General features: G+C 37.7%; 1 protein-coding gene and 1 long non-coding RNA gene across 10 annotated transcripts in view; both read right to left on the bottom strand.

Annotated features, from left to right (window-relative positions):
- The window catches only part of NRG1 (neuregulin 1), a 981,041-nt gene that overhangs the window by 289,845 nt on the left and 666,909 nt on the right, over positions 1 to 24,287 (bottom strand). The window lies entirely within an intron of this gene.
- LOC141571040 (uncharacterized) lies at positions 10,007 to 12,432 on the bottom strand. The gene is made up of 3 exons (XR_012495527.2): positions 11,005 to 12,432; positions 10,591 to 10,668; positions 10,007 to 10,215 (listed from the first exon to the last, which is right to left on the bottom strand). It is a non-coding gene; the product is annotated as an uncharacterized LOC141571040 (long non-coding RNA).

Here is a 24,287-nt window from a genome sequence, read left to right as displayed (position 1 = left end):
GCCTTTCCCATTGTGCTAGGACTTGGAGCCAATTGTTAGCATTAGATTTCTAATTTCTGGTTGAAAAACCAGGTTGACTTTTTGACTATTATCTCTGAGGACTCCAAAGTAAAAAGTGCTCCCTGGAATCCTGGAGCACCCTTGAAATCAGAAGAATTGTCTACATATTGGTATCAAAAAGTCAGAGGAACGTTTGCAAATTCCCAGGTGTATCATCTGAATTGACGCAGAGCCAGGTATGTGCTCCCAGCAGCCCGGGTGTTTGCTGCCACGGAGATGGTACAAACAGCAGTCAGGTACGGGGCCTGCCAATTCATTTGCATCTGGTTGTGTCATAGAAACCTAGCCTAAAGCGTGTACTAACCAAAACTAGCAGAGAAAGTGTCTAATTTTAAATCTAAAAATATTTTTCTTAATCTCTGAGCAAGGGAGCACGGAGACCTTTTCTTTCTATTTACTCAGTGCCAATATTTTAAACGGAAAAACAAGACCATTCAATAATAAAAGAGTAAGTATACTGATGAGAATTAGCCTGAATTTAACTGTGATTAATGATCAGGCTTTTCAGAATATGAGAAGAAAAGGGCTTTTCTTATGAATACACACTTCTAAGTCAAATTCTGTTTATGCATTTTTTGGTGTTTGAAAAACCTCAATTTAAAACCAGCGTAGCCGTGTTCAGGCAAGTCTGAATACATGTAATATCTTTATATAATCTCACTGAGAGAAATACCCAGCCCTTCATTTTAATTAATAATATCACATAAAGCAAAGATGGCATACATCCTGGTGGACTACTACTTTCCAGACTCTGTCTACATAGTTCATTGAATCACAGTTTTAATGAGTTTGTGACGTCATAGTTCATCACCATGGGAATAACTATGATGACACATGTTACCCTGTAGCATTCTTAGTCATCAATTAATTCTCTCTGCTCTGCTCAGCCAAATCAAATTCACTTATATATTTAGAAGTTAAAAATGTTCTCTATAGTAAAGATTATGATGACCAAAAATAATGATTTTTTAAATAGTAATCAGAAATTATTGAAATTAAAAACATAGAAATAAACATTCATAATCCTCTCTTATTTTTCAGTGGTTAATTCTAATTATGACTCAAATGTACATGTAACTTTCATATATTTATAAACACAGCACAGTAAAATAGCTTTTATATTTTAATAGTATAATCGGTTTTATAGTGCTATTTAGTTATCATGACCTTTTATTAAGTTTTGATATGTTTTGAAAGCAATCTTTTTGTCCTTATGGTTCCCTATAAACAGCGTTTGAGAAGTGAAAGTCGAGTGTGAGAATGTTCTTACTGTTCTAGAGGAGGGACATACAAGTTATTTCACTTTATTTCTTTATGTTTCATAGTTAAAAGCAAATCTAAGAACTTATTCCTCTTTTTCATCATAAGGCAGTGAAGATTTAGAAAACAAGGCATTATGAGCTTCATGGAAGGAAGTAACCAAAAAAATTTAGCTGTAATTCAGTAACATGTAAGTGCCTGAAGCAAATAAACCACAGATTATAAATTCGGTATCCTTATTACTCAACACAGAGTAGGTACTCAACAAATGTTATTGGAAGTAAATTTATAGCAAAAGATTTGAGTACAAAAAACAATCAGCCAATTTATAATTTAAGATTCTGTTTTCATTATTATTGTGAAGGTTAAATTTGCAAGACATTAGTGGAAATAGATCTATGAATACATACAATTTTATATTGTCTTAGATAAGTTTTTCTATCAGGGGAAACTTTAGGGATCTGGTTGCCAACAATGTTTAAAAAATTATTTTTGTCAAAATTAAAAACTTTTGCTCAGTAAAAGGCAAGGAGAATGAAAAGATAAGCTATGTACTGGAAGAAAATACTTGTAAACCACGTATCTGCTAGAGGACTGCTCTTAAGAATATATAAAGAACTCTCAAAAATCAACAATAAAAAAAAACAATCTAATAAAAAATAGGCAAAGTGCATGAAGAGACATTTCACTAAAGAGGATATACAAATTACAAACAGGCATATGTAAAGATGTTCAACATCAGTGAACGTTAGGGAAATGCAAATTAAAACCCAATGAAATAGCTCTATACATCTATCATAATGGTTAAAATAAAAAAGTGGCACTACCAAATTCTGGTGAGGATGAAGGAAAACTGGATCATTCTCACATTGTTGATGGGAATGTAGAAACGGAACAACCATGTTGGAAACGTTTTGGCAGTTTCTTAAAAAAACTAAACATATCTAAACAAAAACTAAACTACCACATGACCCAGGAATCACACTTCTGGGAATTCATCTCAGAAAACTGAAAAATTGTGTTCACACAAAAACCTGTACATGAATATTTATAGCAACTATTTGTTATAGCCCCAGTTTATTTGTTATAAACTGGAAACAACCCAGGTGTCCTTCAATGGGGGATTGGTTCAACAGCCATCCCATGAAATACTATGCAGCAATAAAAAGGAACAAACTTGATATACACAAAAACCTGGATAAATCTCCAGAGAATTAATTATGCTGAATGGAAAGAGCCAATACCCAAAAGTTATAGACTGTATGATTCCATTTATGTACCAGTTTTGAAATGACAAAATATTAATGTTTGCCACGGTTTAAGGTAGGAGTAGGCACGGGAAAAAAGTAGAGGTGGCTATAAAAGGGCAGCATGAGGGATTCCTGTAGTGATGGAAGTGCTCTATATTTTGACTATTATGCTAATACCCTGATTGTGCTTTGAACAACAATTATGCAAGATGTTATTCTTAGGGAAACTGGGATAAGGGATATGGGATCTCTCTGTATTATTTCTTATAACTGCGTGTGAATACACAATTATCTCCAAATACAAAGTTAAATTTAAAAAAGTTATTTTTGAGGAAATATTATTTTAAAATTTAAGTTGTAGCTTCCACAAACAATATCGTATCTGAAAAGAGTTAACTATCAAAAGTGCCTATCTTATTTCGTGAGTGGGATTTGCATGTAGGGAAAAGGAAGCTCATGAAATATAATAAAAACACCTGAAGAAATGTATTTCAATCACATGTTTCCTATTGAAAGCATAGTAATCAAAACCATCGCAACGGTAGTAAGAAATGATGGTGTCATAATAGAGAATGGGGTTAAAATTCTGAAATCTAGTTTTAAGGACAATCGCCATTGGTAAGAACCCAGATTATGTCACGTTCACAGCCCAGTCATAAGGTGTTTTGCAAGGTAATTATCTTCCTTCCTTTCTTCCTACTACTCATCTTCGTGAAAACCGACCCGATGAAATGAAAGGAGACTTTGGTACAAATACATAAGTAAGCCAGCACGGCATTCTCAAAAGTTGTTTTTGCCCACTCAACAAACATTTCTCCACAGGCTATTACATAGCCAGGCTCTGAGCTGAGCTTGGGGGAGACAGAGGTAAATATGGCCGAGTCCTCCCTGCCCAAGAAGTCCATGAATAGAGGAAGAAGGAGTCCTTTCCTAGTAATAGACTTTCACAATACAATGTGGTAAGTGCAGTAACAAAAGAAATACCTAAAGGAAGTACCCATTAGCAACCTCAATTCAGATGAGGAGCTGAGGCAGGCTGGGGAAATGGAAAACTTTCCAAGATGAGCTAGATCTGGAGCAATAAATAGGTCTTAGCCAAGTTAAAAACAAAACAAAACAAAAAACACCCAGAAGGACTTCCAGAAAGGTCCTGCAGTCTCAATTTGAATAAATTCCAGGTTTGAGTGGGCTTAAGAAGTAGGAGATCCCTTGATATGGCTAAGCAATGAACCAAAAATCTCTCCCATTTATGCACACACACTGTTATGCTGGTAGTAGCACACTCATGACTACAATCCCAAATGCTTTATAAATACAGTCCCAGACATGCCTGCTACCTGCCTGGCTATGAAGCATTGTGGCAAAGTTGTGATGAGGATGTTGGTGCTGAGTAGGCCATAACAAACCGGAATTTTTGTAAGTGTGTACATGTATGTGTGTGTTTACTATTTGGTCACGTGAGGTGTAGTTTGTGCACTGTAATATTGACATCTTTACATTTTTTTCTGTACTATTAATCATTAAAAACACTATTAAGTCACTGGAATCTCCAAGCAAAGAAAAGAAATATACTATACTTATATAATGATCTATGATCATTCACACAGGTTCAACCCAGTACATACAGCTTTATCTTGACTCAAAGATGGCAGCCTAATTGGTGATGGCTGTACATATAAAACAACTTTGCCATAACTCTGTCCAAGAAAGACTATCATCTCAGTGATCAGACTCACGCTTATTTTAGCAATGTAAGATGACAAAGGAAAGGATAAAATCTGAATCGAGAGGTTCTTTTATAAATCATCGTTTAGAGGAAAAAAGTTGCTTGATAACGATAAAGCCAACTTAAGCTTCTAATGCTTTCACAAAGCAAATTATTTGTTAAAACTTCAGAAGTGAAGCTTGAGGAATAAAATGAAACTATACACACTTAGTGATACGATAAGGCTAGGATTTATTCCACAACTCGAAGGATGCAAAATGATAGATGAACATTATAAAAGGGATCTTCATTTTGGCTAATAAAAACATTTCATCAATAAAATATTTTGCTGTGGAAGTAATAGTATGCATCTATAAAAATAAATAATAGCTAAATACTACTATACTAAGGTCTGCCAAAAAAAATCCTAAAGTACATCCAGCATCATTAAAAAAGAAATATTTGTGAGTATTATTGACTTCTAATTCTTGAGAATTTTGAAGTCACTTGATTTTATTTTACATTTTTAGATGACAAAGAATTGCCTGATAGTGTTTTTGCTGTGGAAAGAGAATTTTTGCCAAACGTAAAACACTGAGGTTTGTAGACTGTTAACCAGACACATTTAAAGAATTACTGACCAAGCTATTAGCATGACTACAAATATAATAGCTCACAGTGCAAACCAGGGTACATAGCAGAAGAGACCTACATGAAGTGTCCAGATTATGCAAATACTCTTCTCTGACTGCCAGGTAACAAAGAATTGTTTTGGTCAGTCGACTAGGGCAATCTCAACAGTGATTGCACACAAAGCTACCAACTCATCAACTTGAGCTAATATCATACTTGTGAACTTCATTTCCCTTCATTTTGACTAAAGGTGCTTTTAAACACAAGTCTCCCTCGTTTGGGGGAAGAAATCCCCTCAGCACACTTTTGTGATATGTGGATATCTTTACCCACTCAACCAATGAGGAAACCAAGGAGACTCTGTTGTTGCCATGATAACAGTTTCCAGAACCAAGGCCATAAGTCAAACTAAAAAGGGTCTGATTCAAGAGGCCACTTACTGAAATACCTGCCTCCCTCCTTGTTTATCTGCCAGCTTTCTTTATTCATCCCAATTTTTAACTATCCAACAAAAACACAGGCATCGTGTCTCCAGAAGGCCACTGTTTAAAAGTACCTGGGAAGAGACAATGATTACTGGCAATCTCTCCTAGCCTTATCCTTTTAAATTATTTTGTCCAATTAGGCCAGTGGCGCTTTGGAAGGCACAGAGTATCAGGAACTGAGGCTCTGGTCTAAGGTTCAATGGTGAACAGGGAACAGAATGAGGTAACAAGAAGCCTGGGTCCCTAGGAGGCTTGCTTTAGGACTATGGGTCCCAGATATAGATCCCAATCTGGACTTCTGGGGGCATTACACGGTTAGTAAGTTAGGGGACTCTAAACAACTTCATTCCCATCTGTCACATATTAATTGCATAACTTTGTGTATGTTACTTAACTTCTCTGAATCCCACTTTTTTTTCATTTTTAAAATGGGTAGGAATAACCCTACCTATTTTTCAGAGGCATTGTTAGAATTAAGAGACATAAAGTGCTTTGAACACCCCAGCATAGTGCCTGACACACGATGGCTGTTCCAGAACAATTTTGTGAATGAATAACATGTGGAAAATATCTAGGTCAGGGTTTGATCCACCGAATCTTCCCAATAAATTAAAACTTTAAGTTTTACTGCTGACAAATATCCTGAAAACTGTGTCCAGCTAGGTATCACGTGTGTGATAGGCTACAAATCTCTCAGTCCAAGGAAGAACAAGTATTTGTGATATGAGAAATTTTTCTTACTCTTGACCAAGCTTAGGACACTTCATGGCACTAGTCCCACTGAGACTAAAAATTTATACCAGTCAAAAAGAGAGGTGAATTCTAACATTCATTTAGAGTTGCCTAGGTGAGAATTGTTCCTCCGTGTTGCCAGGAACTGAAACAATACGATTTACAAGACAGAACATTTTCCAGTTATCTGCTACCCACATTTAGCATTTTCTATTTTGGGCCATTATTAATCTATAATTATTCTCCTTTGTGGAGTTGAGAAATCATAGCAGGAGGTTACATGCTCAAAGAATGAATTCTTTCTTGAACCAGGCAAATTGGAAAAAATACAAGCCCCAAACGGAAAAATGCCTTCCCATTTCCTGAGGCACACTAAGAAGTCCGCAATTAGCTCCGTTTCTAATAGTTTCCATGGCTCTGCTACTGGACATATCTTATTTTTCCGCCACGAGCCTGGTAAGAATTGCCTAAATCTATAATCTTTCCCTTGCCCTTTCGGTCCTTATCACCTCTTTCCTAATTGCAGGGGGTGAGGAGTGAGTTGAAACCTCCTTTAGAAACTTGCTTTTCACTTTCATTCTGACATTTTCCTGATGCCTCATCACATGTCCCTTCCATTCATGCCATCCTGCCTGATCCTCAGAGTTGACAGGAAACAGGGCCCAGCCCACCGGAAGGAATTTTCACTGCCCAACACCACGGCTGTGGAAGCTGATACTGCTCTGGGGGCAGACAACATATGCCATGTGCTACAACCCCTGCTCTGGCTTCACGTCCTGGCATCTGCTCAGGAATACAGGCAATGTTGTAGACCATGACTAGAAATATAACAAATATTTTCCCCAAAACACAGCCATCCCACTCTTGCCACTTCTCAGGTGGCTTAGATAGGAAAATTAAACGTAACCATTGTTTAACTGACCACCGCTTAAAAGTGCCTCTTCTCTCTAAGTGAGATTTGCCAAGAATATCCAAGGTCAGCCCAGGATGGGTAGACAGTCGACTTCGTTGTGTTATTAAATACAGTGTGATATAGTGGAAAATGCAAATTTGGATGTCAGGAAAAATCTGATCCGAATCCTCCATCTGCCTTTTGACTAAGCAGTCTTGAACAAACTATATAATCTCTCTTAGGTTCTGTTTCCTTATTTGTAAAATGACACCTACATTATAGGGTTGTTGAGAGGATTAAATGAGTTAATAAATGTAAAATACATTTAGAACCCATTTAGCATGTAATGTTAGCTCTTACTACATGTAACCCATTGTTATACCTATCCTTTAATCCTCAAATTTCTTATCAGTATCTGGTAGAAATAGGCCCAGGGCTCCCAAATGATGAATATTATACCAACTGTATTTTAAGGAACTCACCTTCCCCACATGCATCCTTCCAAAATATATTTAACGTTCCCACTGGATAACAGAAAAGGACAATTCTACAATTAGAATTTCACTGCTTTAACCTGGGTTTGGTAATTTATCTTCTATTGAAACACAAATGTTCCTGGGAAGGGCAATACATTAAGCCAATAAATAATAACATTTACCATCTGTGAAGTAATACCTTCGAGGTACTTGTGGCATTTCTTATCTTAATCTGCTTAACAATCCTACAAGGTAAACATACGCCCACTGACAAAGTGACAAAGTTTAGACATTCAGGCTTATGTTGATAATCAGAGAAAAAAATGGATAAGAAGTCTCCTAGTCAAATCTCTGTCTCTCTCTGTCTCTGTCTCTGTCTCTGTCTCTCTCTCTCTCTAAGTCAAAGAAATGACAAAATAAAAATAATCTGAGATATTGATAGACAACCTAAAAAATACAAAACCGGCCTAGATTGGGGTATATGGAGACATATTTTCTGAGGTGGAGTCTGACCTTGGAGACAGATATTTCTAAGGAACTCAGAATATTAACTGTCCTGTGAGGTCTTGTCTCTTGAGAACTAGTAAGGAGTGTGACAGCTTTGGTAAATGTGGACACAGTCGCCAACGATGCAAAAGGATACACAGGTTATTAAGTGAGTGGAGGGCTGGGGGGGTGTTTCTGGGAATCCTGAGAATAAGTGCCAGGTCAGGACATGTGAATTCTTATTTGTTGGCAAGGGGGGATTAGGACAGAATCCTTGTGAAAGTTAGGAGCTCTACCCCAGGGCTCTGATGTCTGTTTGCTAATTAGAGAATGTGCCACTTATCATCCGAATCATTCAGTCACGTTTCGCGAGAGCAGAGGCTCTAGAATTGGAGCAATCTGGGCTTAAATCATAACTCTGCTGTGACCATTTAACTTGTTCTGTGACCCTGGATAGGTTATTTAATTTTTTTAAATAAATGAGGTAATACGCTCAAGGAGACATGGCTGGTACTCAGTAAATGCTGGTTATTTTGATGGAGACATCTCTAAACCGTGAGCTACTAGAGGGCAGGGACCATGTCTTATTCATCATCATATCCCTGATGCCTATCTTGTAAAGTAATGCTCAACAAACGAATGTTGACGGATGTTTAAACTAGCACACCTTGGCAAAAGTGTTTCTGAGATACCAAAAAGAAAAAATATTGCAGTGTAACACAAGATACAATCAGACTGTGACTGTCTACCATAGCGACTGGTGCATTTTCTAGTAAACAGAATGCCTTCTTTTGCCATTTACTCATCATTTACTCAAAAAGGAAAGCACGGTCCTCGTTTTCAGTGATGCATATTATATGACATATGCAAGTTGCCAGCTATTGTAAGAAACAACTTAGATGATTGGAAGGCAGCTCAGTCCTGAGTTTGAATGGACATGCTCCTAGAGCACATCTTCCATTCACCTGTGTCTAACCTCACCCAGTGCCTCCACGCTACCACCGCTTGCCCAGGCTCTGCACGCGTGTTCTTAAACAGTTTGCCAGGTTTGTTCTAGGAGAAAGCAGAACATACATTTATTGCTGCTCATATATGTTACCAGATTTCTCTCCTTTTTCAGACATGGTGAAGCAAAGGGAATATTACAGCATTCCCTGCTTCATTGGTAAGCAGACATAATTCTATATTCGAGAAATTGAGAATTCTTTTTCTTTCTTTCTTATTTTTTAATCTATAGAGGGGAATATATATATATATATATATATATATATGCATACATATTAGGTCTTGTCAGCAACATCAAACCAAAGGTACTGAGTACTCCACAGGGTACATACAGAGTGCTGCCAAGCACTTTAGAAAATTTACATGACCTGGAGAAAATGTGGTTCTTGCCCCTTGAGGAGCTTACAGTCTGGGGGCTGACAACTCAGTCTAAGAATTGAGTGAACAACAGTAATTTAAGGCAAATTCCTCATCCCCTTGAATGACCGTGGATTGAATCATTGTGGAATTGATCTAATCAAGATGAGAAACAAGACAAAATTTGGTTGAGAATACTTTCAGGCTCATGCATTTTTCAACATCCTCTCCGTAAACAGAATTGACCTAATAGACAACTGAAAGGAAAGACTCGATCAAGAAATTGAGAATTTTTAACGGGATCTTGAAGAAGAGTGAGGCTCTCATCAGTTGAAGGAGAATTCCTGTGGACTGGGATCTGGCTTCAGCGGGTTTTGTGTGGTTCACCGTATGAGTCAATATTAGGTTGCAAAATCCACCAACAATAATAGTAGCACTGTCGTAAGGCTGGAGACCTACTGATTTGAAAATGCAAATTATAATAGCACACTCAAGACAAAGACTATGTGATTTTACGAAACAACTTCCTTGTCCATCTGAACCTCTAGTGCATTCAGTTTCCATACACATACATCACTCTCAGGTTTAACCTTTTCATCTGCAAGAAAAAGATTGGAAAAGGCAAAAAAAAAAAAAAAAATATATGCACATACGCTATGTAGATATGTATTTTAAAATAACAACTTTAATGAATTTACATTTATTCTTGAAAAATGTACATGGTATTGGTAAAGAACAATGGTAGGACCCAGAATCCTGGACGTGCTGCTGTAGCAACAAAGGGGATGGATGGTAAACCAGGTCACAGATGTAGGATGTCCCAATGTCTGAGAAGAAATGGCCACATTGTTTGCAAGAGCTTCTTGTATTACCACTTTATGATATTGCCGATGCATGGGGATCAAAACAAACAGGAAAGAGAAAGGGAAAAATTTATTAAGATGAAGTTCTTATTTTCTTCTGTTGGAAAACAAAGCATGATTTCTTCCTGGATTAATAACTGTGTATCTCTAGTCCAAGTCATGTTCTAACAATTTTCCTGTAATTAGAAACATACATATTTGCATAAATTATTGCCAAAGTACCTGGGTATTTTACTGGCATTAGTAATCGGCACATGGCAGGGAAAGCACTGCCAGTGGGGAGAATATCTTCCGAGTGTTTGGGCCAAAGTGGTAAATGGAGTCTGGGACTGTGTGTGATGAGGCAAAGACTTGGTCCTAGAAAACCAGGGTCTCAAAACACTTACTTTCACCTTTTGGTCCACTTCACCAAACCTGAAGCTGTTGTTTCTTCTGGCCAATTCCCCCATTTGGGTTCCATTGTTCTACAAAACAAAGAAGAGAAACTCTGGATAAATATCCTTGTATACTGCTAATTCCAGTCGTATGGTAAAACATACAACTTGTTACTTTAGTTGTGTTAAGAAAATCACAGTGCATTCCACTCCCACCCTCTGATCACTAAGATCCAATATTATCATGTTGACTTGCACAAGGTTATATACCCTGGTATTGATGCAGTTAATGCTCAGTTACAAAAACCTTCACACGTCAGAAGGAATAAACAAACTTCCATAGGTAATACTAATCTATGCTTCCCAATAGTGGATGGAATATGACTATGTCTTATCCCCAAAACAAAACCAAAACGAACAACTTACCTGGTACGAGAGTCTGTAGAAATTTCTCTAAGTCTTGAACCAACTGCCCCATATATAGGGCAAATCCAACATAAAGACATCTTCAGGTGAGGTCAGGGGTCCAGGACAACCCATTACTGTTGCTGAAATAAAAGCTGGATTTCCATCAGGGAGTGACGCAATCATCAGGAATACCAGGGAGCTGTCATAAGCACAGATCTTGTGAACGTGCTGAATAGTGACACCTCAGTACTTTGCGCTTAGTTTTAGTAACTTGCTAGAGGAAACCAGCATCTGATACAGCAGGAGGGAGCTTTGGCCCTTTTGGTTAAAGATGTACTTCTTTCACACTTACTTAAGTGTGAAAGCTTTAAGCAGGAAAACTTATAGTGCTATGGGTGGTGAGAGCCCTAAAATGGGTCATCAATTTAAGCCTATGGTTGAAATTGCTCACAAGGTCAGACAACATGTTCAAACAATAAAACACCTGCTTTAGAACTAGTTAAGCTGATTTCTGTAAATACTGTTTCTAGGCTGATGTTTTAAAAGAAATCTGCAAGAAGAAAAAAAAAAGGATTCACTTAAATAAATCAATGATACTGGGGATTGATGGAGTGATGGATTTTATTACCATTCAACTATATCTGCTTCCCTTCTGGGGATGGAATTGTATATCCCCAAGACACTGAAGTCAGATTTGGATTGACTTGCTCTTCCATTGAGATGGACACGGAAGTAGAAGAGATTTGTGTGAAATCCAGGTAGAAGCTTAAGTCATAGCTTGTGGTTCACCTTTGTCTTCTCCGTAATGAATATCAAAGTTAAAAGAAAGACTCCTCCATCACTGTGGGTCCCATAGAGAGAAAGACATGGAGGAGAACCCTCTCCTAACACTCATTGGGCAGGTAGTGTATTTTAAAAATAAACCTTGTTTGTTGTAACCTGCCAAGATTTGGGAGTAGTTTGTTATCACAGAATAGTCCAGCCTCTTCCAGCTGAAAGAAGACAACAACTTGGAACAAAATAATTGTGTGGTTGAAACTGCCTCTGTTCATATTGTGTTTATAAGCTAGTCAACATAAGTAATTAAACATGTCAATTTCCTTGATGTTGAGTATCTTTCCCCAATAGATGATTGAAAGAGAGCTTGTTCAGTCTCGCACCTAAGGATTGTCTCATAATCAGTTGATAAATTGTGATTTGCTTCATCATGTGATTCAAACCTGATTGCTCATTTTATTTTCTTAATTGCTGAAGGAGCTATCAAGTTGTGAATAGTCAAATGGATTGACAACAGACCTACCAATGTGTTGTTATCTGCCAAATTCACATGCAAGAAAAGGTAATCATGTATGTCATGAAATCTAAAAAATGATTTCCAAATTGACAAAACTATTGATGCTAAACTGCCTTTTGCCTCACTCACACCCCACTGCTGTGGAGATCTGCTCATTGGCCACTGGAAAATCAGATTCAGAGGCTCTTCGACTTCCTATCTTTAAAGGTTTTTCTGAGTTGGTAAGAAGAAGCTCTGAGTGTCTATGATCCGGGGGGGGGGGGGGGGGGAAGCAAGTAAGGGCAAGAAGGCATATGTCTAAGGCCATTTACAAAGAAATAAATAGTTAATGATTTCTTTGTGATTTTTTAGGGAAAAAAATATATTGGAAAGCGTGTTGTAGGAAACAGTAACACATTAATGTCACAATGGTTTTTCTAGTTTTTCTATAGTCTTAAAGAGTTAAAGTTGCCCCAGATGTGGAAGGACAACAGATGGGTGAATTCCTATGACTTATAACGCTGGATAATAAAATGACCTAAGACTCTATTTAGAGAAATAGAACAGCTACACTTGGGCTGTTTACAGACTTAGAAATATCACGATAAGCAAATGCAGGCAGTTCAAAGGATGATTAAAAAAAAAGGACAAGTGGATAAATAATGACCTGGTGTTATTGCGAAAATGTAGTGTAACTCTTGCATTGTTAATATAAACACAGATGACCTTTGCATTTGCTCAACTTTCGTCTTCAAGACAGGAAACAGCAACTGATCATTATCGGAAAAGTAGAATCTTCCACTTGCTTCTGCTGTGCTGACACTATGGTGTATGTCAGAGCATAGCAATGTCACTATCTCTTCAAAGCACATGCTGAAAGCCCGATAGGCGCTTGAAAGAGAAGCTTTTCCTGGGCATGGGCTTTGTGTGTCGCACAGACAGTGTGGTCAGTGACACACTGCAGGAAGGCAGTGTGCGTGTTCGGGATGTGGAGTTGGGAGGGGAGGTGGCGATCAGAAAAAGAAGGGCCCATGACCACATTTTCTGTGTACATAATTCATCATTTTCACAAACTTAAACATCCTCTAGGGTGATGTTTGCTACGTAATCAACAAATAAACACACCCAAAGAGCAATTGTTGCATCCATGAGGGTAGCAAGCGAGTCCTATATCCTGGAGCTACTATGAATTAAAACAGTTACAAAGAATTGTTTATGAGTTGCACAATATTTTGCATCAGAAGAGTTTCAAACATATGAACTAATTTTTCTCTATTTCTGATAAAAACGGATTTGGGTCTTTTTTTCTTTCACAGTTTGTACCTAAGCATGCGTGCACCCATCAGGGCTCCAACACTTTAAAAATCCACACAAGTAGTTCATGGCAACCTGTGGTGACTGATGAACATTCTCTCCTGTTTCTTCACTGGATATCTGTCAAATTGCTATTTCATAAGCTTTGCCCCTAAATGAAGTCACCTAAATTGACCTTTCATTTCTTGCTGTCAGTCCGTTTGGTCTAGGCTCCAAAACAGATCTTCTCAATATGGAACAAATTCTTATTGTTCTTACTAAAAATTTCTCACCCACCGTAATACTTGCTGAAACATCTGTATTATATGTTTCTCTAGAGTCATATAAAAGAGTCATAATCCTGTTTCCTTAGACCTGTGATGAGATGACTTTCCTCAGCCTTTACGCACTGTGACCTGGCCAGAGAAATGGCGTCACATGGAAGGGGCTTCAGGTCCATCTTCTAGCTCCCAGTTCTACCTCTGTGTATGCATCCTCACATGAATAATGGTACTAGGGGCATTCTACCTCCTATTCCAAATAAATAAATTCACATACGTTTCCTTAAGCTTCTAGCCTTTCTATCATGTGCCTTTCAGTAGTGTGAACTTTATATGCTGGTACTAGCCATTACCTATTTAATCAAAATCAGTGCTCCTATAATCTGAATCAAGGGCTGGCATTTTTTTTCAACCCTAGATTCAGTATAAAAGAGCAGATAGTACATATTTTCAACTTTGAGGGCAGTATGGTCTCTGGGTCTCTATTGCAATTAAACAATACTGTGGTGGTAGCATGAAAGCAGCCATAGATGTAAATAAATGTGTGTTTCAATAAAACTTTATTTACAAAAACAGACTGGGGGGGCTGGTTTTGACCTGTAGGCTGTAGTTTGTTGACCCCTGATCTAAATCAAACAAATAGACACCCTTAGCCATACTAACAATTTGCAGATCTGATTCTCATCCTGCTGAAATCACACTTGCTGACAGCCTTTGCATTTTCCCCTAGGCTTATTCGGGAAATGTAAAAATTCAATACATATATTTAAATGTTGCTAAGACAGTAAATTCTAAAAGTTTTCATCACAAGGGAAAACAGACTTTTCTTTTCTTTTTTTCTTCTCTCTTCGTTTCTTCTACCTATATAAGGTGATGAATATTAAATAAACTTACTGTGGAAATCATTTTGTAATATATGTAAGTCAAGTCATTGTGCTGTACATGATAAACTTATAGTGTGTATGTCAATTATATCTCAATAAAACTGAAAAAAATCAATATGGAGAAATAACTACTACTTTCTAAAAAGGATTCTACTACAACTCTTAAGACTTATGAAATCCTAACTGCTCCTGCCTCCCAGACACTTAATTTACCGATATTGGCAACTGACACAAATGCCACCCAGAAGAGATGCATTTAAATGTTTTCTTTTACCCTTTTCTTCATAGTATCGTTCCATTTAACCTCCTTCACATTCAGTGGTACCTGTCTAGCCAAGATGAGCTGTTATATAGTAAGTCATACAAATGTAAAGCCATAGAGGACTTAAATCATAGTATAGCCATCTTTTAAATGAGCATCTACAATGTGCCAAATATTATGCCAGGGATAATTATATATGACCTCATTTATCTTCACTGCGTCTTACAGATGAGGAAACTAATGCTCAAATATATGAATTGAATCACCCAAGATTCTACAACCAGTAAGAGGAAAATTTGGGACTTAAACCAAGTCTCCTGACTCACTCTAACATGCTCTTTGCACCTGAACTATAAGGTCGCGTCTTGATCTTCACTTACCAGATATTCTTGATTTACCAGGTTTTCCTGATTCTTCACCACTAAATGGATGATCAGTGCTTTTTATCTAATTGAACCCCAAAAAGGCCACCTATAATTAACATTCAAGATGAAGATATTTTGGGAGGCCATTGGTGAAATATATGGAATCAAAGGGCCTGGGGGAGGACTGTTGCACCCGTTAAGTGGTAACAACGATCCAGCACCTCCTGGCTGGCCTGGGACTTCTCAGCTCTAGAGGTCCAGGGCAAGTGCTTTTCAGTCTGCTGTACTCACACCGGTCCTTCACTGTAAAGTTTGTGTAATGTACTGTGGACACCACAAGTGACGAAATAAGGGGAGAACAAAGGACACAGACGCTTAAGGAATAGACTGGAAAAGACAGTGCTCACTCACAGTCATAGAAACAAGTTTGAGAAACTTAAAATACAGCATATGGATGTACTGTCCAGAACCAACTAACCAAGTCAGCCACACATACCAGGGTAGCTGCAGGATGGTTATCTAGAAAGAGGGCTTAGGAACAGGGCAGAAGACATAAACTTCTAGAATTCCAAATACCGAGTTTCCAAATATTGGCTTAAGATAACTTTCTCATTCCTCATTTTTCTATCTGTAATGTACTCAGAATGCAAACTATCTGAAAGGAATTTGAGGAAAATATGTTATTGCAGGGCTCAAAATTAATTAGTTGACAACAGTCAAAAAGCTTTGAGCAGTTGAACTTGCCAGAAGATAACTCACAGTAAACCAAACATGGGTGTCTACATGGAAAACTAAATCCACAGCAAATATTTGAAAACAATATTTTAAAAAGAAAAATGAAAAACACTGGTGTGTGTGTGTGTGTGTGTGTGTGTGTGTGTGTTTTCATGTATGTTTAGGGGTTGGCCTCTGGTACAGGTAGAAGAGGAGAAAGTCCTGACTTTTGTGTTAAGATAATGCTGACCTTATATCTTTGGCTTATGTGAATCTTTGCCCAAACATGTGTTTGCTTTCGTATAGACCAGGACTTGTAAATTTTGGCATAATCTGCCAGTGAAAAGAGAAACATGTTGCCTTGTGTGTGGCTGTGTAATAAAGATAAAGTGCTTCTGATGAAGTGTGAGTTCTCCTCAATTACCTGTCCTGGAGACAACAACCTTTAAAGCATGTCAAAGCTGTGAAAATATTCCTGCTGAAGGCAAAGGGATTAATACCTCCTAGTGAATCAAATGTCACAGGCCACCCAGTGGAGCAATCTCAGATGTAGAGTAGTGCTTTTTCCAAGATGCTTTTCTTGAGCATGTTCTCTGGGCCAGAACAACCTCTCTTTCATGGACGCTGCAGCTAACAACTTGTACAGGTCATTTGGGGCATCTCCAAAGGGCTTCCCAGATGATCTAGCACTTTGGGAGTGTAAATGAGAGAGTAATTTAAACCATGTGAATGTTTGGCTCCTTTTTCAAAACGATAGGAAAGTCTCATTATATCATAGTTGGTTATTACACAGATTCAGTCAGTGTGCTATGAGTTAAACCAGGTCCCCTGACACATAACAACTGCATTCAGTTATAGTCTGATATGGCATGGCTAAAATGTAATGTAAAAATCATTAGACATTTCATTCCCCTATCAGTTTGTCAAAGATAAAAAATATTGACATTACCCAGTTTTGGCAAAGTTGGGGGGAAGCAGGCAGTCTGCTACAGTACAAGCAGAAAATAATCTGGGACGGCCCTTTCTGTGAGTGGATGGGCAATATGTTTAAAGATACAAAATCTACAAATCTTTTGAGTCAACAATACCACTTCCAGGAATTTATCACACAGAGAAAAATTGGTTAAAAGATCCAAGATGTACACATGAGAGTCATCAGAGCATTGTTTAGGAGAGCAAAAATGTTGTAAATACCCTTTTTGTCTATCAACAGGAGATTGGTTACATGGTTTAACCAGTGGTATATGTCATCCATGAAATAGTTTGCAGAAAACAACGATGTTGAAATCTATGTTAATTGACATGAGAAACCGTAAATGATATTGTTATTTGTGAGAAGTAGGGTAGGAAAGCAACAAGGAACAAGTTATTAAATATGCTTACTATCATCATATACATACGTGTGTATAATGTACACAGAAAGCGAACCCTAGCTCTTTCAGGGTAAGAGAATTTGGAGTAATGCTTTACGTTTTTCTTTCTACATTTTATGTTTTGTTTTGTTTTTTAAATGTTATTTTATTAAATTTATTGGGGTGACAATTGTTAGTAAAATTACATAGATTTCAGGTGTACAATTCTGTATTACATCATCTATAAATCCCACTGTGTGTTCGTCACCCAGAGTCAGTTCTCCTTCCATCACCATATATTCGATCCCCCTTACCCTCATCTCCCACCCCCCACCCCCCACCCCCCTTACCCTCTGGCAACCACCAAACCATTGTCTGTGTCTATGAGTTTCTGTTATGTTTTGATTTTTCTACATACCTGTATTCAAGTTTGTTATCAGCAAACATTAATAAAACACACTCAATGTTGGTGTTTTTCCTCTCTCCCAGCACCTGCATGTGAAATGATTTGCGTGTGTTAAATGATTTGCATTTTCCCCAGGCAAGTGCCATCGCATAGCACGGGCACACAGGAAGAAGGAAAGCTTTGGGTCTGCGGCCCAGTTGTGTGCACTGCATTAGCTCCTCTAAAGATAGAGAAATCAATAACTTGGCTCTAATAGCTTGTTAATCATCATGCTGAACTTAAGGTTCACTTTTATAAAATCATCTTGGAACGGTAATAGCCCTGCTGTTTCACATTGCTTTTCTTTCCAAGGGTTTTATTAACATGACCTCACTCATCATGCGGTATGCCTGTGAGCACTAGCTGCCGGCAATTACCTTCCATTTCAAAGATAGAAGCTCCAGGTTCAGACAGGGGCAGACTTGGGCCAGAGCCAACAAATGCTCTGCCAGAAGTAGACAAGTAAAAGCTTGGCCACTGTTGTAAGGTCAATGTTTTCCACTTGCTGATCTACTGACCAGGGAGTCAACTTTTGTGCATCTCATATTTGGTCCCTTCCCTACCTTACTCCTCAAAAAACAGTAATTCCCCCTCTCTTTCAATTCTGGGGTCTATGGTAAAGGACTTAGACAGTGCTGGTTGGTTTGGGAAAAACTGTTGTACTCCACCTAATGTATTCAAATGATGTGAGTTAAAGCTCCTACCTGCCAGCAACCCCACTTTTAGTTGAGGGCCTCCCATCAATCAAGTGGCAGAAACTAAGGATAGAAGATACAATTAGAGAGATTTTTGAGGTGGAAGCTGCGGCTGAAGATTCCCACAACCCTTTCTCAGCAATTCCGGATGAGCCCCCTGTAAAAGGCTCATAGTAGTAAAAATTGTGCTGGATCTTAAAGAGGAAACAGGAAAAAGGAAGTTTTGGGGGGTTTTTCTTCTCTTAAAACATCAAAATAAAATGTTGAACTGAGAGAACCATAACCAAAAACACAACCCATTTTTCCCAGCAGAAGTGGACCCACAACCTCTATTGAACACAAGAGAGCACAGCCCAACCTGCAGGGAGCTAAACGCTCCCTGCCTCTTCACACCGAGAGTTCACACCAAAAATTCTTTGCATGTGTCCTGTTAGCTGGACATCAACACAGAGAGCGCAAGCAGTGATGTGGGCTCTGGACCCTGTCCCTTACAAAAGGCTCGAATCAGGCACCCCAGGTTCTCTGATGCCATTGACTGTGTGGGCCATCCCTGTGGTGCTTTTGTGTTTCTGTCTGTTTACTGGGACTAGTCAAACAGAAGAAGCTTCAAAGTAATGGGGTGTGAGGGCACACTGAGAATTGGCTCCACAGTTTTTCCAGGCTGTGGAGAGAGATAATGTTCTGTTTGCACATATGTAAAATAATAAATACTTGTGTTACGATGAGGTATTTTAGCCAAACATTATATTGTAGTTGTTCTAACCTCTTATTTAACTTGGCATTGAATCTTATTGGAACTGGTGTTTCAAAAATGTTCTGAATTCTCCAAAAGACAAATGTGACATGTATAAAAATAAGAGTCTGACTATTACCATAAAAGATGCATAGTTTAAAGTAATTCAGATATACTTAGAATGAGCTATAAACTTGGTTCTCTGTCCCAACCATTTCTCCCCAACCCCTGGATCCCTTTATCTTTCCTGCCTAAAGGTATTTAAGGACTTGGTCTAATAGGACAAATCGACTGGAAATCTACTTCTATTTTTGTATAAGTATAGGCCAGCCACCACTGATGCCTCTGAGAAGAAGGCAGTGGTGCACAAAACACATTGTATTAGCCATTGTTTTGGTGTCTGTTTTAGAAAATACATTCACCATCCAGAGACCACTACCTTCTCTACCACACAAATGGGAAGCTCAGTTCCAGCAGCCTCTGCAGAACTGAGTATGTAGACACTCAGTATGTAGATATTAACAAGGTCAAACATCACAAGATCTTACAGATTTTTATCTCTGTAGTTGAAGTGGATCTGGAACAGAAAGCTGTGCTTTATCTCCCTTACCTTTGCTTATCAAAGGCAAACACAATTCTATTGTTTGTTATTTATATATTCCCAACTTTGAATTCTGATCCTTAATAAAAACTCTTAAGAAATTCATCTCTCAAGTGCTGAAACATTCTCCAAAAACATAACCACACAATGTCTGACAAATCTGTGTTGAGAAGGACATAACAAATTTCAGGAAAAGAAGTATAACCATATCAAATGTGCACATTCATTGTAAGATGTATTCTGTATTAAAAATGTTGAAGTGTGAACAGCAAATCTCAGAATCAAAGATATCTAGTGCTTACTAAAGCTCACCAATTTAAGCATGGATGGTACAAAACTGCTTCATCTTCAAGTATCTATACTTGTCAACTGAACTGAAATGCTCTCTTTTAGGAACAGTTTTAGCGTAACAGAAGAAGCTGCTTCTGAACATTTGTAATTACTGACAAACCAATAGCTCTACATTCAAAGCACTCTTACTTCAGGGTGTGTATTTCCATGTAATTATCTGTCATATTTGGGGGAACTTTATTTAAAACGATATCTTACAGACTTTTCATAAGTCTAAAACTGCCCTGTCCAATAGTCACAGGTGGCTATTGAGAACTTGAAATGTAGCCAGTCTAAAGTGAGATATGCTGCAAGTGTAAAATACGTACTGGATTTCAAAGACTTAATGTGAAAAAAGAATGTAAAATATCTCATTGATTTTTTTTTTAAATGTTGATTACATGTTGAAGTGACAATATTTTGAATATGTGGGGTTAAGTAGACAATATTACTAAAATTAATTTAACTTGTTTCTCTTTACCCTTTTAAATTTGGTTATTACCATGTTTAAATACATATGTGACCTACATGATACTTTTATTGAACATTACTTGTCTAGGAGAATTCAATTAGCATTTAAGTACTTTGCAAATGAATAAATTTCTCATTGAAATCCAATAACTGCAATGTTGTTGAGCATTATAAACAAACATTGCTGTTGTTTTTAAATGCTTCAAAAACATTTAGTATAAGAACCTTAACTTCCAAAGTGATGCATTTTCTTATTTTCCTGTATTTCCTCTATTGGCTTAGGCGAAATTATCAACAGGATTTATCCTAAAGCTATTTTAATTTTTCAAGATAAGTTCAACAGAGTTGATTTGCAAAAGGTGAATAGAAAAATACACCAATGACTAACAACAAATATTGTGGTGAATATACTTGACTAATCATACAAGGAAAAGAAAAACACTATTACAATGATAAAAGGAAAAAATCCTAAGAGGAATGGCATCAGAACTCCTCCACAAAGTATTTTTGCATAAAATTAACTCTTTAACGGATAAACAGCTTTTTCCATTTTCTTTCCTGTGGCTAGAACAAATCTCAAGAATATCCTCACAGATTCTTCTCTAAAGGACCAAAAAAGGAAGTTCAGTTAAAAAGGATAATGTTCATATATCAGATGGGGAGATGTATGAGGGGGTCTAGCCGATGAAATGTTCTAATCATTGAACATGAAAAAAGTTCATGAAGTCTTCTGTGTATCTGAATGTATGTCAATATTGTCATGGTTGCTATGACACTAGACAGGTGTCCTCCCAGCTTTCACCTTTAATGTACATTTCATTTCATAATATTCACCAGAAAGCCCAAGAAATAAATCTCTCAATGAAGACATTGAAAGGTAGTCTATTTAACTGCTTCCTGTTACTCATTAATACTTGCAACAGTATTCTAATATTTGTTAAATTGAGAAGAGTTCACACTTCCACTGCCAATTACCCAGATTGCATTTGATCAACACTCCCATGCTGTTTAGTTACCTGAAAGTGACTAAATAATTCTGGTGCAGTTGTTACTAGTGCTGTTTTCCCACCCTTATTTACATCTTGAGTAGAAGGCACACCCCGAACAGACTGAGCTGCTCCAGACGGTGCTTTTCTAGTAAATTTGATAGTGTTTCTATGTCCTGTCATACCGACCTACTACAGTGTAAGCCGAGGTCTTTTCCTTGTTACCTTAATTGGAGGTAGAGATTCACTTGCAGAACTTAAAAGCTCACACCAGAATACTCAGGCTCAGAATCACCTGGCAGGCCTTTTAACACACAGCGAGCTGGACCCCAGCCCCAGAGTTTCTGATTCAGGAGGTCTGGGGTAAAGCCAGAGGATTTGTACTTCGAACAAGTTCCCAGGTGATGCTGCTGGTGATGTTTAGACTACATTTGAGAACCAGTGTCTTAGATACCCATTCTATCAGTAATCCCAGATATGCCCTCCTAAAATGGTCAAAGGAAGGAAGGAGGGAAGGGAAGAAGAAAAGGAGGAAGGAAGGGAGAAAGGAGACAATTATCAAGTCTTACAAGGATCTGGCACCACAGTTAACACTTTATGTTACTAAGGTTATTTAACACTTGTGACAACACAATGCTAGGTATTATTATATACTTTTCCAGATGATAGACATGAGGCTTAAAGTGGATAAATAACTAACTGAAAGGTTATGTAGTTGGTAATGATGTGAGGCCAAACAGGCTGATGCCAGAGCCCTCACCATGACGCTCTGCTGATATTTTAGCAACTTACTCATGCGAGTGTCTAGTGTGTATCATCATCCTGATCCTTGCCCTGTGAGAAATCGCAGTGTAGTCTCTCTGCTGCAGGGCTGAGTGTACAGCAACCTGCAGAGACTGAAACGAAATAATGAGGTTTGTGTACAAAGGCCCATGGAGAATTCTCCTATTCACTTGTACTTGGCCAGCAATAGTTTTCAACATGGCAAGCACTTTAATAGATCAGATGCAAACACCATGGATTGTGATGAAATAATTGAATTACCTGAAGGTAAAGGTTGCTGGGGGATGTGAAGAAGACTTTATGTATATGTGTATATATATATATATATATATATATATATATATATATATATATATACATACATATATATATACATATACATATATGTATATGTATATATAGTGTGTATATATATGTATATATGTGTGTGTATATATATATATATATATATATATATATATATATATATAGTAGAGGAGATTGGAGTAAACATGGAAACTTTGTTATGTGTGTAAGTGTAAAGGTCAGAGAATTTGCAGCTATTTCTATAAATTTCATTGTTTTCCTATATGCCGCCAGTTAGAACTACCAGCCAGTCTACCAGAGAATGAAGATAGGGCTACGTGTGTTCTTTATATAAGAAACACGATGATTCAGATTTAAGGAAGAAGCAAGAAAAGAATCACTGAAGAGAATGTCAAATTCAAAAAATTCAAATAAACATAAATTGGTTATAGATTGTGTATCTTGCAAACACTTTCCCTTCACATCTCCTTTTAGAAAGTAAAATCTGCCTTTTATAGAACATATCCTCCATAGAAATATATCATAGAAAATAGACCCAATAAAGTAGAGTTTTGTTCAAATGATCTTCTCAAATAGAAGCTTTACTTTGCTGAGGAACATGCGATTTATCTTAGTTCATCTGTTCCAAGAACCCACCAAGACTCTTTTGCCAGTGTTTTCCTTCTCATCCTTCTCTAGTTATATAGCCATCTTTCCCGGTAATAAATGATGCCTCGGTTGTCACAGTGCTCAGGAGAGATTAAAGAGAGGAATTATTTATAAACTAAAGGTTTTAGCAGTTTTGCGCTCAACCCAGTTTGGGACCAGAAAGACTGTGACATGGTCTGTTCTTATTGGCAAGTCCTAAGAAGTTCTAACAGGCTCCTGGTCACCACTGCCTTGAGGGGCTCAGAGTGCCTGCGTTAGTTTCAGGACCCTTGGAAGTTTTGGCATTGCTGGCTCAGCCCACGGGTCCTTTGGCCTTTGCTTGTCTGCATTAGGGTTAGAGCTGAAATGCCGTGAAAAACACAAGACTGATCTGTTCAGATCAAAGTGAACTCGTTCAATTGAGTAAAATGGGAGTAAGGTATTTGTTCTGTGCTTGTTAGGGCAACAAATTTCCCCAGCCTATTTTCCTGCTTCTTGCTATTTCTTATTATTCTAAACACTGATTTTACAGAACAAGGTTACAAAGGCTTTGGATAGTCACTGACTTTGGTTGCCCTTCCAGTTCGTGAGACAGAAGTATTGGGTTAAAGATTTCAATAAGCAACATTAATCACGAAGTAGATGCCTAAAAAAATACCCTCCCACATCACTTCTGGCAGACAGAGAAAGGAATATTTCAGAGATTACCTGGGCAGGATATTTTAGTTCTGAAAGCACCTAAATCTGATTTTGCTCCATTTTATGGTAGTTTCTTTCTTCTTGTAAAAGGCAGTATTGATAATATGCCTGAAAAATAGATTTTCAAACCCTAATTTCACTTTATGCCATTTTTCGGAATCTTAGGATCACTCAATGTTCGACAAAATCCCTGCTCACAAA

The sequence above is a fragment of the Rhinolophus sinicus genome, chromosome 16 (genome assembly GCF_057876585.1).
Source record: "Rhinolophus sinicus isolate RSI-liver-muscle chromosome 16, RSI-T2T, whole genome shotgun sequence".
In the NCBI taxonomy this organism is placed as follows: Eukaryota; Metazoa; Chordata; class Mammalia; order Chiroptera; family Rhinolophidae; genus Rhinolophus; species Rhinolophus sinicus.
The sequence above is the reverse complement of the archived record's forward strand: the minus strand, read 5'-3'. Positions and strand labels throughout refer to the sequence as shown.